General features: G+C 36.2%; 1 pseudogene; it reads right to left on the bottom strand.

The window, feature by feature from the left end:
• Positions 1 to 208: 208 nt before the first annotated feature.
• Positions 209 to 18,507, bottom strand: part of LOC107846448 — a 47,378-nt pseudogene continuing 29,079 nt past the window's right edge.

The following is an 18,507-nucleotide window of genomic DNA, read 5'->3' as shown; positions in this document are numbered from 1 at the left end:
AGGCGTCAGTTCAGTTCATAAGAGGCTACAATCGAGCCCATTCACATAAAACTAACCAGGATTAAGAAGAAAGAAACAACCAATAACTATAGGAAAAAAGAAAACAGGCTAGGAGTAGTGCAAATGAATAAGAATAACATGCCCAAAAATGGGCTAAAGATCAAATATTAGTTAGGTTTGCACTAACCTGCTCTCCCCTTCCAATCCTTTCGGCAATAATTACTTGCTCATAGTTGCTGACAAGCAGAAATTCAAAAATATAGAAGCCATAGACATGAACGCTACACGAGCTTGAAGAGGAATCACCCTATGATTTTCCAACACAGAAATCATATTTCATTATACTAAAGATTGTTCCAATTACTAGTGTAACCACATAAAATAATGTAATAACTTTAAATTACTAGTATAGCCATATAGTTATCATTTGTAAAATATAGTTACTAGTATAACCACATAATTCAACCTGAATGTACTGAAATTAACAATGACATGTTTTCAGAGCCAAATAGATGAGAAGAGATGACATTTTATTTGTATATGCCTTTTGCTAAGAAGTCTATCTTATGACAAAGATCAATACAATTTAATCACATCAAACCAAAAATGGAAATCCTTTTAGCAGTCTACTAAGAGAATTTACAACTGTCAATGCATAAAATGATGACAAAATAAGTGTTCCGCGATCAAGCGACAGGGCTACACTTGATGACAGATCCTTTGTGCATATTAATAACCTTACATGGATGCTCACACCCAATGAAGATGTATTAATAATGCTAAGGAGAAGTAACAAGTCCTCAATGTAAATGTGAAACACTCTAAATTCATGTAAAACACACTAAATTCTCGAAAAACAAGCTTATAGCTAGTAAAATTGATGGCAGGTGCATAACACACAGCTTAAACACAGTAACACTATAAAAATATTAACTATATGGCCGACCAAATACTGGCTGCAAAGTAAAGGTGAAAATTTTAAAAACCTTTCAAGAAATGGAAAATTTTAAATGTGACTTCCAGCACTGATACTAATTGAGGTAGTGAGCATAGTGTGCACAGGCAATAAAAAACATATCTAAGAAAATAATGTAAAATAACATCTATGACGTCAGGAAAATATTTTTTATAAAAATGAGAAGATTTTCATTAGAGATGGACTAATAAAGATCAAAAGTTTCTATTTTATATTTGGCCATCTTTTTTAGGCTGAGGTTGAAGAAGGGGCTAAGAAGTGTAGTAAAAGACATACCAAAAGTCCAAAACACTGACAGCGATCCAGAACCTAAATCCTTCAAGAGAATGAAAAATGAAATCAACCTTACTAGGGAGAAGGAGCTAAAACAACCAGCAAAGGTTTGTCATATGGAAGTGCTCACCGAACAATAAAGTTGGAAGGGCATCTTTCTAACTTATTTGGAAGCTCTGAAAGTTTCTCCAGCCATAAATTATTCCATGTAAAGATAACAGCTATGACAGTCAAACCTAGCATAATTTGGTTTAATAAAACCTAAAGCAAAGAGTATTAAAGGTACTGGTCAAACTCATATAAAAGTAGTTCTTTTATGATTGGTAGGTCAAGCTCATCATGAAGGAAATTCTTCTCAAAAGCAAAACTACCTTTATCAATACATTCCCCATGCTTTGATTAGGGATACATCTGTCAAGATATGAGTACCATGCATAAGTTCCAGGATCATATAATAAAAATCCATATAAAGCCATCCAGATAAACCAAAGCCAGTCATGCTCAGATAGGAGAACACCAATCATATCCTAAAATGATATTTTGGATAAATACAAAATTCAAATTAGTGTGTGAATACTCCCAAAGTTACATCCTTAATTTAGTGAATCAGATAGCAAAGAAAAGTCATTGTATAAGAGTTCATACAACATGAAAAATCTCAATCTTTTCTCTGAGTAGGTCGTAAGACATGCAAAATCTTTAGCTATTAAAATATAATATCAAACATACAAATAAGCTATTTCCAAAATATGTGAATCAATTCAGTGTGCAACTAACATCAACTCCTAAAGCTGGATATTATATTTGAGAATAGGAAATCCAATTATCATTGTTATTGAATTTCCTAATGGAGTTGACTGAATATTGACAGAAAGACAAATCTTTTACCACGTAATTGTATATATAATCTTTTGCTAAGTAAATTTTTTTTTTGTATATATATATATATATATATATATATCATTTTTATAATCGATTTTGGATACTTTGACCAAAATCGACTGGGGAAGTTCGGACAGATTTAATAAATTCTGTAATCAGAACTAAAGCTAAGGTGAACCTTACTTTGTGAATATAGAAAGGTTGTGTCCGAAGGAGCCTCAACCAAAGTAGATCACATATCCTTAGGATATACTATAGTGAACCTTGATACTTCTACCCATTTTCTTATAGCTACCACTTTGCTAAAAGTAAGGCAACCTAGTGATAAATCTTCCACTATGCATATGTTTTGAGAAAGGATGAAACCACAATAATTTTTGTTTTATTGTACGCAACCTTACCACACATTTCTACAAGAGGCTGTTTATGTAGCTTGAAACGATAACCTCCTTACTAATATCAATAATTTCAATGCATTGATATGGAATTTGCTACCAATTTTATAGAAATGGCATGAAACTAATTGTCAAGAGGGGGAAATATAACAATATCATATAAACAATCCAATTGAGAAATTGAACAAAAACACGAAGCCACAAAAAAGTAGAACTTGTATTTGTAAAGATGTTACGGTAAGTACCAGATACTGTCATAACCTTTAAATATCAATAAATATAACCTAACAACATAAAGATGCCATATAATTGATAAACTAACAAAATTATCAAATTGTAAGTAGGTAAAATAATAATTTTAAAAAAACTCAACTAAATTTTGATTATGATTGCATTAATAATGTAGAAACATCATACTTGTTACTTTCGCTCAGACCTACCATTCAATTTTACTAGACTTTCTCTGATTTTGACCTAAAGTCATGAAATTATACTTCTTCATATTTTCAATTTGACCAAATGTAGAACTAAAAGGAAATTCCTTTTAAGGATTTAAGGTTTCAGGAAGAGGGAACGAAAGATACAAAGGAGTTACCTCTTAAAGGAATGTGTAATGTTATTATCAACACCATCAATCACTTTTACGTCATTGTGACTCCCACCAAACTTTGAGCAGTTGATCTCTTCCAACTTCAACCCATTTTTGTTGGTGCGCTTCACACGCAAATAAAAAAATAAAAAAAGAATTTGGGTAAAGTTAAATTAAAAGAGGAAAAAATTTAGGAATGAATTTTTTTAAAAGAAAAAGAGGGAATCTTTGTGCTGCTTTAAAAAAAGAATTGAGGCCACAAATGGAATAAGTTGTTGAGAAAGCTAATAATTTTACTAACAATAAAAATATTTTCTCCAACAATTTAAATATGTTGCTTCCAATTTATTTATATTCAAAATTTATTATAATTATCCACAAAATATGGCAATAATATTGAGATATTTCCCAGCAAGAAAAAATTCATGGTTAAAATTTTTACCATAGAGCAACAATATAAATAAGTTATTTCTATTTATTGATTTAAGCCAACAATGTTATAGTTGTTGGTAAAAATTTGTTGCTAATTGTGTGTTTTGTGGTAGTGATGGTTTATTCTTTAAATTCTTGGTGTTTTAAGGCATGTATCTCTTCTCCAAACTTGTATTTTATTATGGAATGTAATGGTTTGATCTTTAATGATTTTAATGTGTGGATTTTGAATGATGGGTTGAGCATTTTGTATGATTATTCCTTGGTTAATTTTTTCATGGTTTTGGAATTGTTATTCATGCTTTATCCATAATATTTGAATTAAATATGTGCATGGGTATTGTGGATGAGAAGGGGGTTGTGGCATTCCCCCATTTTTAAGGATTTTAGTATGAAATTAATAATAACCTCAACCCACTTGCATAATTGGTTTCAAAATATAGATAATCACATGGTTTTGCTTACTCTTCTAATCTATTGAATTACCCTAATGGCTACACAGATTAGAATAATGGTTTTGGAAAGGCCTTGTTGACCATGTTTTAGTTTTAGATTGGGACTTTGGGGTTGTGGCATTCCCCTGGGTCGATGGATAATTAAACTGGAATAATTATATAAGCTCGCAAGCGTAATTGGTATGATGATACCAACGGTATATGCCTTGATGGATGATTTCTTAGTTTAATGGATGGGTTATGTGCAATTTTTTTAATTTGGGCTTTAAGGAGATTTTATAGCTCGCCATAAAGGTAAGGATCTTGGGGGGGGGGGGGGGGGGGGACCAATATTAGAAACTATGTTTGCTAGCGTGGTGGTCTTTATGACCGTGTGCATAATTCACACACACACATATATATACGTATATATAGATACACATATATATACATATATTAGATTGGTTGGTGTTAAGGCATTCCCTGACCCATCCTTGAATTTTTCTGGTTCATTCAGCTAACACGCATTGGGACCCTTTTAGCAGGGGGGACTAAACCCATATAGCCCATGGGTGCCTTTAGGATGGTAGAGCTATGCAGTCTAAGTTAATGGTTTTAAAGTTCATGCTTAAACCTTATTTCCTATCCAAGCATTATGTGTATATATATATATTTGCATATATATGAACATGTACACTAAATTTAGATTTGATTTTGGAATGACATTATTTTATCCCTACCTCAAGTTACATGCTAGTACTCACCCTGCTAATTGTCCCAAACACTACATCATTTTATGATTTAGATTCCTAGGTATTTCATTTGTTAGTTTATGCAGTGTTAGGTGGTACGATCATCCACGGGATTTGCAGTGAAATGGTGAAATTCCATCTTTTGAAAAGCTTGGTCATTCCCTCGATTTCTTTCCATATTTTAGAATTGAAGTTCATATTAACATTACCATTGTCATTGTCACTGTCAGAGTCAGGACATATCCCTACCTTGTTCGATATTCAGATTAGTTTAAAGGCTTTTGTGGATATGTGTGGGTTGGATAGTGTTGTTGACTCTTTGATCTTAAATCTTAAGTTACATTGATTGTTTTATCTCTACTCTCTAATTGTCTTCAACTTTATTATTATTTGTATTATGTTCGAATTGAACAGGCTATAAGAGTGGCCTCCGACCCTCCGTGGGCTTGAGATACCCATCATGGATAGGCCTAGTGTTACGTCATGGAAAGCTTGGTATCAAAGAAAGGTTCAGAGTTGTTGGGTGTCCATAAAGCTGTATTAAGTAGAGTTTTTTTTATGGATGTGTAGCGCACCATACTTATAAGGAAGAGGCTATAAGGTATCTAAGAATGCTTCCCTTTCTTGTGTTCTATTTTATGCTATAAAGCCTAGGGTCATGGTACTTCTCGAACTCCTGGTTTGCTCTCTTTTTAGATCATGCCTCCTCAAATATCTAATATTTGTAGACACTCTGTTAGACTTTTTCCCCCACCTAAGGGTGACACAGAGGGAACTTATCCTTCTTATAGAGTACATACCCATTTTAGGGTTGCTGCTCTTGATTGTGCTGCCCCATAATGAATCTGGTTCCCACTGTCCTTCCCTGGTTGGTGACACTCATGCTTAGTCACCTCATAGGGATATCTCTAATATGGAGTTTCATTGTTCTATTCATTTGCTTACTCAATTAGTAATATCTCAGTCCCATTAGTCTAGTCCTATTGTTCTGTTGTTGTTTCATCTGAGGTTACCTCGGTTGGTGAGTTTATGAGGTTGAATACTCAAACCTTTACCGGCTCTAAGGTTGAGGAGGATCCTCAAAGGTTTATTAATGAGATGGAGAAGATTTTTAGGGTGATGCATGTTACTGATGTAGAAGGTGAGGATTTTTCTATGTATCAACTGAAAAATATGGCATATCAGTGGTATGAGGAGTAGAAGTAGTCGAGGGGTGATAATGCTAAGTAGGCTATGTGAGAGGAGTTCTTTTGTGACTTTGTTAATCGTTTCTTTCCTCAGGAGTTAAGGAAAGTTAAAGCCAAAGAGTTTGTGAACTTGAAGCAAAATAGGATGAGTGTAAAAAGTATGCCCTGAATTTCTATTAGTTGTCTCGTTATGCTCCGAAGCTGGTGTCTAGGATGAGGCTAGGGTGACAAAGTTTTCTTTAGTTTTTTCTCATGATTTGATCTTGTAGTATAAGGTTGCTATGTTGAACAATGACATAGATATCTCCAAACTTATGGTTTATATACAATAGGTTGAGGACATAAAGAAGAAACAAGTAGAGATGGATGAAAGGCACAATAAGAAGCTCAAATATTAAGAACAGGGTGTGAATCAGCAAAACACTGGGAGAGATGGTAGACAGTGGTCTAACAAGAAAAATTAGGGAAATTCTAATTCATATTCATTGGCTAGTACTCTCTATCCCAAGTAGTCTAACGATTGTTATTGTGAGACTAGCAGGGGTCCTAAGGCACAGGGTGTCTAGTCTCAGTCTAGTAGAGCTTAGTCATCCCCACCCTATTCTCCTTGTTGATTTTGTGGTAAGCTTTGCTGTGGCTATTATGATGAGGAAAGGAATTAGTGTTTTAGTTACAGTTGTCCTGGTCATATTCAGAGGAATTATCCTTTAGCTAAGTTGGCTACTAGAGCTAATAAGGTCCCATAACCCCTTCTTTGAATCCTACACCAAAGGGCTCTACTAATAGTACCAACACTGGCCGAAATCATCTCTATGTTGTTGCCACCCAACAGGAATCTGAGGTATCTCTTAATATGGTCACTAGTATGTTACAACTTTTCTCTCATGATGTATGTTGTTTTCTTGATTTGAGGTCTACTCTCTCTTATGTGACCCCTTATATGGCTGTACATTTTGGATTTGGTCCTGAAAGTATTTTCAATCCTTTTTCTTTGTATACTCTAGTGGGTGATTCTATTCTGGCTAGAAAGGTCTATAGAGGTTATCTGGTGACTATCTTCCATAGGGAGACATTGGTGGATTTGGTAGATTTTGATGTGATTTTGTGGATAGATTGGCTTTATTTGTGCTATGCCTCTTTGATTGTAGGACCCAAAAGGTCAGTTTCCACTTTCCTAATAAACCGGTAATCAAATGGGAGGAAAGTTCCTTAGTGCCTAAGGAGGTTTATTTCTTATCTTAGAGCCCAAAATTTTATTTCCAATGGGTATCTATATCATTTGGTTCTAGTAAAATATTTTAGTTCCGAGGGCCCTTCTTTACAATTTGTCCCTATGGTCAATGAATTTCCTGATGATCTTCCTGGCATTTCTCACGATAGGGAGATAGACTTTGGGATTGATATTTTATTGGATACCCATCATATTTCTATTATTCCCTATAGAATGGCTCTTATTGAGTTGAAGGAGCAAAAAGAATAGTTAAATGAGCTCCTTAATAAGGGTTTCATCCATTCTCGTGTTTCTTTATGGGGTGCTTCTATACTTCTTGTGCATAAGAAATATGGGTCCCTTCAAATGTACATAGACTATCGACAGTTGAATAAGGTTACTGTGAAGAATAAGTATCCTCTTCTAGGATTAATGATCTTTTTGACTAGCTACAAGGTGCTAGATGTTTCTCTATGATTAATCTTCGATCGAGTTATCATCAGTTGAAAATTAGGGAGGGTGATATTCCCAAGACTACTTTTTGAACCCAGTATGGTCACTATGAGTTCCTGGTTATGTCATTTGGGTTAAATAATGCTCTGGTTGCATTTATGAATCTCATGAATTGGGTGTTCAAGTTATTTTTAGATTTTTTTATGATAGTGTATATTAATGATATTTTGGTGAATTCTAAGAGTAAGAAGGATCATGCCAATCATCTATAAATTGTGTCGTAGACTCTTAAGGATCAGAAGTTGTATTCTAAATTTTCTAAGTATGAGTTCTGGTTGAATGCCGTGACTTTCCTTGGGCATATTATTTCTAGTGAAGGAATCATGAGGGATCCACATAAAGTTGAGGCAGTTAAGAGGTGTCCTAGACCCATGACTCCAACCGCTATTTTGATCTTCTTAGGATCTACTAGGTATTATAGGAGGTTTATAAAAGCTTTTTAGTTATTGTTACTCCATTGACGAAGTTGACCCAGAAAAAGGTGAAGTTCTTGTGGTCCGATCCTTGTGAGGGTATCTTTGAGAAGTTGAAGGACAAGTTAACTTTTGCTCCAGTTTTGACCCAGTAAAGTTGTGGCCTATGCTTTTAGACAACTTAAGGTTCGTGAAAAGAATTATCCGACTCATGATTTGGAGTTGGCAGCTGTGGTTTTTTATTTTAATATTTGGTGCCATTATTTGTATAGGGTGCATGTAGACATCTGTTTCGATCATAAGAGCTTGCAGTATGTTTTTTCTGTACAGGAGTTGAATTTTAGAAATAGACAATGGCTTGAATTGCTAAAAAATTATGACATAAGTCTTCACTATCATCCAGATAAAGCTATTGTGGTTGTTGATGCTCTTAGCAGGTTGTTTATGGGGAGCTTATCTCATGTGGATAAGGAGAAAAGAGGATTGGTGAAGAAGAAGCAAGCTTTAGATTCTACTCTTATGCAGATTAAGGGTGATGTGGGTTGGAAAAAGGTAATGTCCTTTTAGATTGGTGGTGATGGTATCTTGAGGTACCAAGGCAGGTTGTGTGTTTCAGATACTGATGGATTGCGGGAAAGGATTTTTACTGAGGCTTATAAGTTGAGGTATACGGTTTATCTGGGTTCAACGTAGATGTATCATAATTTGAATGAGATTTATTGGAAGTATAATATGAAAAGGGATTACGCCAATTTTGTGGCTAAGTGTATGGTTTATCAGCAAGTGAAGGTAGAAAACTTAAGGCCCAGTGGTACAACTCAAGAGATATAGTTTCCTATGTAGAAGTGGGAGATGATTATTATGGATTTCATTATGGTTTTCTCGCATTCTCATAATTAGTTTGATTTTATTTGGGTCATTATGGATAGGATAACTAAGTCTGCTCATTTTCTGGCAGTGAGGACCATCTACTCTAGAGAGGATTATACTAAGTTATTCATTGAGGAGGTAGTTAGATTACATGGTGGTCCTATTTCTATTATTCTTCTCACTTTTGGCATTTGTTTCAAAAGGATTTGGGGACTAAGATAAACCTTAGCACCACTTTCCACCCTCAAATAGATGGACAAGCAGAACATACTATTCAGACTTCGGAGGATATGGTAACGGATTGTGCGATCGAATTTAAGGGAAGTTGGGTGGATTACTTACTCTCTCAACCCAAACAAGGTCCTGTCTATGATGGGTATACTAAGTCCACCGAGGATCGGAGAACGCCCTCGTTGCCTGCCTAGTCAAACTAGCATAATGCCCAACAGAGGCTGAATTCCAAACATATAACAAGATAAGTAAGATATAAAAGTTCAAAGGAATTGAACACCCTGGGTTTTGGAACCTTAGAAAATTTCTTGAATATTTGGTTTCTGGTCAAGATACGACTAGGGGGTGCAGGTTGTATGCTGGGGTATGGTTGGAAAGGTTTGGTCGTACACTACCAGTGATGGTTAATGGGTTGGATTGGATTCTGGAATGGGTAAGACTTGGGTTGGTACGGATCATATGGTCAGATACAGGTCGTATAGTTTGATTTTTTCTTCACTTAATCTGAGACTTTGTAAAGTAACTTGGATCTAAGTAAGAGCGGCTCACCATAGGTCGTGAGATAGGGTATGAGTCGTATTATCCCACTTGTGTGTTGGACAGTGTCAACTCCTCTTGGTTCTGTTATGGGTATGGGTTAAGGGTACTAGTCGTATCCTTAGATATGGTTTGGCTTGCATAGTCGTATGTTGACCAGTGTGAGGGTCTAAGGGAGGTCTAGGGTAAAAGTGGAGGGTACCACTAGTATTGAAGGGTACAACCAGTATGGTTGATTCATACCCACCTGTGGGGATTTTATACAGCTAAGTTGGGGGTGATCTAGACATTTCCTCACTTAACCACTTAAGGAGACATGACTTATAACTCAATTGGGACATTATTTACCCTATTATTATAATCTAAAACACTTAGAAACACTCTTTAATTCTCTCTAAGGCTCTTGGGTAAAGGAAGGCTAGGGTTTAATCTAGAGGAGCAATTTGGGGCTTGTTTGTGTGATTTCTCTCCATTATATTCATAATCTAAGGCAAGATACCCCTCCCTCATTGTTAGTTTCAACTAAAGGCATGTTTTATACAATGTTTTCATGGCATGATTATTGTATGGTTTTGGGGTTTTCAAATAGATGTTGGGGTTTTGGTATTAAATGCTTGGTTATGGTTTTCCCATGTTTCAATTATGTTTTTTACACTCTTTAATGGTGGTTTGGACAATTGGTTGCATAGGAATGATTGATTGGTAAGAGAAATTGTTTTTGGTAACACTATGGCCCCAACATGTTTGATAAAATGTCTATGATAACGCGTTTACTATACTATTAGACTTTTTATGGAACTATTGCATGGTATGGTTTGGTAATGGAACCCTAAATTGCATAAATGGCTTAAACAATTTGGAATGGTTAAATGGAATGATTTGGTGGTCATGTTTATGGTTAATTAAACTTTCTTGCGAGGTACAATGGAATCCCCCAAGCATACATTATAATAAATAATTTGTGGGGTACATGGGTTTCCCCTAAGCAAACTTAATAATAGAACAGTTGCGGGGTACATGGGAATCCTCCAAGTTAACTTGATAATGTAATCTATGAATACATGGTAATCCCTTTTTACATAAAAAAGGTTGGCTAAGGACATTGCTTGTAAGATATAGTCGGTATGACGATACCACTACTTATAGCCTAGTTAATAATAATGGAATAATGGTTTGGTTTGATTGTAATGGTTTTAATTGGGCAATAATGGCGAGGTGTGATAGCAAATTGTGAAGGTGCGACTCTAATGGATGAACACTAAAAGCTCATATTTGCCGAAATGAGGGCTGGTCATAGTGACCATAGATGATACTATGAGGTAGATGAAAATCCTCTAAGTACACTATATATTCGTATCATGGAGAGTGAAGGGTACTCGGGAATCTTCTACTCTTATGGTATCTGTAACGCCCCAAGTCTGATACCTCAAATGCTACACGGTGCTCATAATCCCGAAGGACCATAAGCTAACCCTTAACTGATACTTGTAACTGAGCACTACATAATATACTGAAAAATGTGGAAAACTGGTGGAAAACTTGCCATAAGGTTCAAAACTAAAATACAATTGAATAAAATTTAACAATATCAAACTAAACATTTGTCTGAACAACTAGTCTGAAAGCCTCTAAACTATCTAAAATGTTGAGTTAATGGAACAATCCCCCTTACTAACTCCGTCTACTGAAATACTGAATCTAATGCAATACTGAAATAAGTAAATATCCTTGGATGATAAGGACTCACTGCTACGTCTAATGTTGCTGACTGAATCTAAACTGCTAAGGATGCTTGGGAGCTCGTGCTTCTGAACCTATGGTATAAAACACCATAGTGCAAGAGAAAAGTATGCATCAATACGTGAGAATATACTAGTATACTAGATGAGGTAAGGCTAAATACAAAGGCTCATATGTATGAACTAAAGCTGACTGAATAACATGAGTATACTAAATGATGAAGACATGCATAAACGCATAAACTATAACTAAAATCGTAGTAACACTGATTACTGAGTTAAACAACTGGATTACTGATAACTGGGTTTACAGATGATGGCTATCTGAATTTACTAATACTAAATTCTGAATACTGTTTTACTGACATCTGATTTTACTAACACTGGGATACTGAATAACTAAGTCTACTGATATTGATATCTGAGTTTTCTGATACTGATTGACTATATCTAAGATGAGTCCTATCTAGAGGGTGATCTTTGGATCTATTGGTACTGATTCTGATTGATTATATCTGAGATCAGTCCTATGTAGCGGGTGATCTTTGAATCTACTGATATTGATAATGATTTACTGTGTTGGAGATCAGTCCTATCTAGCGGGTGATCTTTGAATTTTATGGAACTATCTAAGTTCCTTAGTATGCTGAGTGACTGTATCTGACAGTCCTAAATCTGTATAACAGAACTGAGATCTATCACTGAGACTGAAACTGAGACTGTGGTAAGTAGTTATCTAACCGACATGCCCCAAATCAGAACTAGTGGGGTCCAACCTGTAACCTCAGCTGGAAGGGTGTCATTACCATGCCATGGGTAAAGACAACAACTATGGAGTCAGCCCTAATCTAGCGGGTGACTCTTGAGATCAGTCCTATACTAATGGATGATCCCTGAGTATGTCAACCCTATCTAACATGTGACATCTCATACCTACGCTGGATACGTAGTTCTGGAACTTAGGGATTGCTCTTAGGGATCTCATTTCTATCTATCGGGTGAGCCCCCATCCCTAGGCTCGCTCGGTGTTGGATTCTACTCCTAACTAAAAGATACTGAACTGATTCATAGACTGCACTATTATTGATCATACTAGTTAATTGAACTAGACTGAGGTTACTGAGTTCCATTGACTGATGCAATACTACTGAATTCTGTTATCTAACTGAATACTACTGAGTTCTGAATTGAATACTTGAATATTATTGAGGCCTGAACCGCATACTAAACAGGAATAGACTGACACCGAGATTACTAAGTCTTTCTCAGTTCTGTAACTGACTGAGTTCTACTGATCATGGCACAACTGAGATTATCTTGAAAATTGAATCGGCTTTAGGCACACAGCTAAGTTACCGGGTACAAGTACCCCCATGACTCGATAACATGTAAATAACAAGACATGACAAATCTTGAATATTGTACAATAGTCTATCATTCACCATACAATCAATAAGGCATCTCGTCAAGCACTTGAAAATCATAAACTTGTACATAAATAGGAATGCACACTAGTATCTCATAATTCATCCAATAAGGAATGCACATGAATAGGAAAACATGCAACATAGCATAATTCATTCACTAAGTCCTTTCAACAAACACTAGGCATGTATTAACTTATACATAATTGGGGATTTCATACTAATATGCTATAATGACTCTATTTTCTTTACATAAGCATTTTATTAACCATATAGGGAGCATGCTTTGGTTATACAGCAAATTCTACACCTAATTATCATGGATACATCAATCAACATGCAACTTGAAGGAGTTTTATCATGAATACACATAAATATCACATTGTAGGATCAAAGCTTGGGACTTTGTAATCACAATATGAATTAAAACTCAATAACAACAAGAACTTCAATTTCAACTCACATGAATCATCAAAAAACTCAAATATATCTAATCTTTGAATTTAAAAAAGGATTCTTGAACTTCTGAAGGGACCCAAAAATCAACAACATACTTTAATTTTGATTTTACTAAGATCGATAGAGGAATTTTCTTGAATTTGGACCCTCAATTGAAAACCCTAACTTGTTCATGAGAGAAATTATGACAAAACACTATGTTTTGGGTGTAATAAGGCTAAATCTCGTGTTTATAGGTTTATATAGGGGTAGGAAATTAATTGTTTTGCCCTTGAAAGAATGGAGATGGAATGCTAAAAGATTTAGGCCAGAGGAGTACCCAGGGCGGTGCCCCACCTAGTTCGGAGGATTATTCTGGGTGACTCCCTACATATCCTGGGGGACTAGCCAAGGCGGCGCGGGCTAATCGCCCCGAGCTACTATTTTAGGCAACCAAACATGCCCTTACGCTATCCAAAAAATTCTGAAACTCACCCGAGATGTACTATTGACTTGCCCCATTGTGAATTAACTTAAAACTTGCCAAACGGAGGTCGGAAAGGTCACAAAATAAATCATCAAAGTTCGAAGGCTTATGAAATGAAAAATTTCCAATACTTAGTTAAATTTTCTAAGTATGAAGCTTCTCTTAGCATTCTTTAAAGAGCTCTAATGACTAAGAAAATTTGTCGGGTACTATAGTATCTCTGGTTTATATGGCTAGACACATCAGGGCCCATTCAAGGGATTACACTAGACCCATATAGCCCGTGGGTTGTTCTAAGATGGTTAAGCTACGTACACCTAGGTTAGTGATTTTAAATGCATACTAAACCCAGTTTTTTTCCTGGCATAGTTATATATATGTATAGTTTGTATGCATATGGTTGGTTTATGTGGTTTTACTGGATAGCATTATTTTATCCTTATCCTAAGTACTTGCTTGCGTTCACCCACTAACCTATCTTCAAGCGGTTGTATCCTCACGCGATACAGGAACTAGCCATTCTACTCTTCATGCATAGTGATTGGATCTTGAGATCATCTCGATTAGATTGAAGTGGTGAGCTCCCATATTTTAGAAGGCTTTATTTCATATCATGGACATCTTTACATACTTTAGTTATATTATGGATACTGGTTTTAGCTATAGTTGGGGGCATGTCCCAATCCGATATTATTTTTCTTTTGGTTAGAGGCTTGTGTGACTACTATGGGTTGGACTGGGTGAGATAGGTATTAGTATTGTCCTTAGTATTAGCATTTGTATTGGGTATGATACCGTTGAGCTGGATTTATGATTGTTCTATCCTCTTATATTATATTATGGATAGGAACTTGGTTATTGTGCTGGTCGTTGGCTTATGGTTTTAATTCGGTATTAGTTATTGGTTGGGTAATGGATGGTTGAACTTATTTTGGTTGGTCACAATTATAGACCTATCCGAAAATATTAGGTTATTCTTACACGCTATCTTGTTGTATGTTAGGAATTCGTCTGACCCAGGTTATGCGAATTAGATGGTTCGGTTTGGTATTAGGGGTGGTCTCCAGTCCTGGTTGGACTTGCGATGCCCATTATGACAAGGCCCTGAGTCAGTTCATGTCAAGATGGTACCAGAGCTTTAGGTTCATGGTCAATTGGGAGTCCACAAGCTGTGTTGAGTAGAGTCTCTTTTAATGGTGTGTAGCACACCACACTCATAAAGGAGAGGCTATAAGACGTTTAGGAATATTTTACTTTCTTGGTAATCTATTTTCAAGCTTAGAGTCTAAGTCTTGGAATCTTTGCTAATCCTAATTTGTTCGCTTTTCATATCATGCCTCGATGATCTGAGATGCAAGAAAACTCTTTTTTCCCAATTGGGGACAACGTTAAAGGGACATGTACTACTAAGGGGAACCATACTCGGTGTAGGGTCCTCGTACCTGATATTTATGAAGTTTCATTGGTTGCTACTAGCCCTTCTTATGTGGAGGTGACAAATGCAAAATTTTTCTAATCGATTCATGTTATTGGTCAGTTGGTTGCTGCTCAGGCTAAGAGGGATGCATTAGGTGTTTCATCTACTAAGGCCACAAGGGTTGTCCAGTTTATGAAAATAAATTCTCCTACTTTTACTAGTGTAAAGGTGGAGGAGGATCCTCAAGGTTTCTTGGATTAAATGGATAAAATCTTCAGGCTGATGTAGGCCACGAATGTAGCAGGGTTTAATCTTGCTATATATCAACTTAAAGATATGGCATACCAATGGTACGATAAGTGGGATAGGGTGAGAGGTGATGTTGAAGATTCAACTTTGCGAGAGTTTCTCTAATATTTTTCTGGACTACTTCTTCCTGCTAGAGTTGAGGAAAGCGAAGGTGGAGGAATTTGTCAATCTAAGACAAGGGAAAATGTTTGTTAAGGAATATGCCTTGAAATTTTACCAGTTGTCAAGGTATGCTCCATAATTGGTGTTTGATATGCGAGCAAGAATAAGAAAGTTCTCTTTTGGACTATCTTTAGACTTGATCCTTAAAAGTAAGATTGCATTGCTGATCAAGGATATGGATATTTCTAGGTTGGTGGTTCATATGCAGCAGGTAGAGGAAGAAAATAAAAAGTAGGCTGAGTTTGGGGAATGGCTGTGTAAGAAGTTCAAGTCATCTAAACAAGGTGGTGCTCAACAACAAGGTGGTCAAGATAGCTGTAAGTGGCCAAAGAAGAAGTGGGGGAGTTCTATTTCCTTCTTTATAGCTAGTTCTTCTAACCCAAAATAGTCAGGTGATAGGCGTCAGCAGGGTGGGAATAATTTCCAAGCACAGGGTGACCAATCCCAAGCAAGTAGGGCATAGTCGGCTTCATCATATCCTCTTCGTCGATTTTGTGGAAGTTTGCATAGGGGTTTTTGTGATGAGGGGAGGGACAGATGTTTTAAATATGGTAAGCCAGGCGATATGCTTAAAAATTATTTGGTTGGTAAGGGTGTTTTAGGAGCGAGTAAGGCTCTGATTGCTTCATCTTTTACTCCTGTATCTATCTCTGTTTCTAGTACCAACAAAGGTCAAAATAGGTTATATGTTATTGATACCCAACAGGAGTCTGAGGCTTCACCTGATGTCACTACTGGTATGTTACAACTATTTTCTCATGACATATATTATTTGTTTAATCCAGGGTCCACTCTCTCTCATATGTGACCCTATTTGTCATTGTCTATTTTGGTTTTAATACTGAGGTTATTTCAGATCCTTTTTTTATTTCTACCCTGATAAGAGACTCTGTGGTTGCTAAAGTGGTCTATTAGGGATTTGTGGTATCTGTTGGTAGCAGGTAGACTTTGGTGGATTTGTTTAAACTTGATATGGTGGTTTTTGACGTTATTCTGGGGATAGATTGGTTACACACCAATTACGTATCCTTAGATTGTCGAACCCATAAGGTTGTCTTTAGGTTCCTTGGTAAATCGATTACTTAGTGGTTCCCTAGATCCTAGGGGGATGTTTATTTATTATCTTAGAGCTCAGAGGATAACCTCTAAAGGGTATCTATCATCTGGTCTAGGTTAAAGACTCTAACTTGGAAGGTACTTCTTTTCATTCAGTTCCGGTGGTAAATGAATTTCCTGAGGTCTTTGGATGATTTCCTGGTGTTTCTCCGGATAGGGAGATTGATTTTGGTATTTATTTGGTTCTGAACACTCGTCCAATATCTATTCCTCCTTATAGAATGGCTCTGGCTGAGTTGAGAGAACTCAAAGAGCAACTTAAGGATCTTTTAGATAAGGTTTTATCCATCCTTGTGTATCTCAATGGTGTACACTGGTGTTATTCATGCTAAAGAAGAATGGTTATCATCGGATATGCATCGACTATCGATAATTGAATAAGGTAACATTTAAGAACAAGTATCCTCTTCCAAGGAAAATGACTTATTTAATCAGTTGCAAGGTGCCAAATTCTTTTCTAAGATAGATCTTTGGTCTGAGTATCATCCGCTTAATATTAGGGGGGAGAATATCCCTAAGACAGCTTTTCGTACTCGGTATAGGCACTTTATGTTCTTGGTAATGTCATTTTGTTTGACTAATACCCCGGCGGCATTTATGGATTTGATGAATAGGGTTTCAGGCAGTTCCTGGATCTTTTTATCATTGTGTTCATTGATGATATCTTGGTTTATTCTAAAAGTGAGATGGATTATGTCAATCACCTCTATGTGGCATTGTAGACCTTGAAAGAGCAGCATTGTATGCTAAATTCTCCATGTGTGAGTTTTGGTTGAACACTGTGACTTTTCTTGGTCATATTAGTTCTAGTGTGGGGATCATGGTGGATCTTCAAAAGGTGGTTGTGGTTAAAAAGTGACCTAGACCCATAACTCCAACTAACTTTTAGAGCTTCTTGGGTATGGATGGGTATTATAGGCAATTCATTAAAGGTTTCTCGACAATATCTCCCCATTGACTAAGTTAACTCAAAAAAAGGTAAAGTTTTCTTAATCGGAGGTTTGTAAGGGGAGTTTTGAGAAGCTGAAGGATAAGCTAATTTCGGCTCTATATTTGATATTACTTGAAGGTAATAAGGGGTTTGTGGTTTATTGTGATGTATCTCAGATGGGACTTGTTCATGTTTTAATGCAGCATGGGAAGTTAATAGCCTATGCTTCCAAGCATTTGAAGGTGCATGAGAGGATCCTACTCATGATTTGGAGCTTTTAGCAGTGGTTTTTGCTTTGAAAATTTGGCAGTATTATTTGTATGAAGTGCATATGGACATCTTTTCTGATCATAAGAGTCTACAGTATGTTTTCACTCAAAAGGAGCTAAATCTCAGGCAGAGGAGATGGTTGGAGCTTCTTAAAGACTATGATATAAGTCTTCACTACTACCCAGGTAAAGCTAACGTGGTTGTTGATGCTCTTAGCAGGTTGTCCATAGGAAATTTAAGTCATATGGAAAAAGAGAAGGGGGAATTGGAAAAGGATATTTACCGCTTTGCTAATCTTGGAGTTTGTCTCTTAGACTCCAATGATGGTGTGTGATGGTATAGGAAGTGGTTTAATGGTCTCACGTAACAAAAATCAAGAAAAAACATATGTTAGATCCTGTCTTGATGAAAATCAAGAGTGATGTTTATGGGCAAGAGGTAATGGCATTTGAGATCAGTGGTAATGGTACTTTGAGGTACCAAGGAAGGTTTTGTGTTCTTAGCATCGATGGGTTGTGAC

This window comes from Capsicum annuum, chromosome 11 (assembly GCF_002878395.1).
Source record: "Capsicum annuum cultivar UCD-10X-F1 chromosome 11, UCD10Xv1.1, whole genome shotgun sequence".
NCBI lineage: Eukaryota > Viridiplantae > Streptophyta > Magnoliopsida > Solanales > Solanaceae > Capsicum > Capsicum annuum.
This window is presented reverse-complemented; position numbering and strand designations above follow the sequence as displayed.